Raw genomic sequence first — 948 nt, 5'->3', positions numbered from 1 at the left:
AAGGTGATGGTGCATAAGTAGGATGTGCAGGTGGAGGAGCTGAATGGTGTGACTGTTGAGGATGATCGTTTCTCCATCTAAAATTTGGATGATTCTTCCAACCAGGATTATAGGTATTCGAGTATGGATCGTTATAAGGCTTTTGGTAGGAGTTCATAGCATTTGCTTGATCGTGCAAGACTTCTTTGAATGCCGGTATGGTGGGGCAATCTGTAGTGGTATGACCCGACATATCGCAGATACCACAACATTCGTTTCTAAGCTCTATAGTCTTGACAGGCTCAACCTTCCTAAGCTCAATTTTTTCTACCTTCCTAGTGAGGGCTGCCATTTTAGCATGAAGATCATCCTCAGTTCTGAGGTTGTAAAGGCCTCCCTGTACAGAGCTAGTAGGCTTAGGCAAAGACTTGTTGTTTCTATCTCCGTTATCCCAAAGTTGGGCAGTCTCAGCAAGGGAATCCAAATACTCCCATGCCTCATCAGGTTGTTTTTCTAAAAATCTACCATTGCACATGGTCTCTACAAACTGTTTCAACTGTGGAGATAAACCTTCATAAAAGAAGCTAATGGTTCTCCAAGTTTCGAATCCGTGATGAGGGCATGAGAGAAGAAGGTCTTTAAATCTTTCCCAACATTCATAAAATGTTTCATTATCTTTTTGTTGGAAATTGCTGATATGTCTTTTCAAAAAGTTGGTCCTTTGTGTGGGGAAGAACTTCTTTAAAAATTCTCTCTGCATATCTTGCCAATTTCTTATTGATCTAGGTCGCAAAGAGTTTAGCCATGTTTTGGCCTTATCCTTTAGAGAGAAAGGAAACAATGTCAACTTGAGGACATCCTCGGTGACATTTGGCACTCTAAATGTAATGCTCAATTCTTCAAAATCCTTTAAATGAAGATACGGACTTTCGGACTCTAACCCATGAAACTTGGGCAGCAATTGAATTA

At 40.5% G+C, this 948-nt stretch overlaps 1 non-coding gene across 1 annotated transcript; it reads left to right on the top strand.

The window, feature by feature from the left end:
- The first annotated feature begins 584 nt into the window (after positions 1-584).
- LOC120104836 (small nucleolar RNA R71) lies at positions 585-693 on the top strand. Its single transcript, XR_005507193.1, has one exon. It is a non-coding gene; the product is annotated as a small nucleolar RNA R71 (small nucleolar RNA).
- The last annotated feature ends 255 nt before the right edge of the window (positions 694-948 follow it).

Source organism: Phoenix dactylifera, chromosome 8, assembly GCF_051530095.1.
Source record: "Phoenix dactylifera cultivar Ajwa chromosome 8, Ajwa_hap1_PhDact_Kaust_v1.1, whole genome shotgun sequence".
NCBI lineage: Eukaryota > Viridiplantae > Streptophyta > Magnoliopsida > Arecales > Arecaceae > Phoenix > Phoenix dactylifera.
The sequence above is the reverse complement of the archived record's forward strand: the minus strand, read 5'-3'. Positions and strand labels throughout refer to the sequence as shown.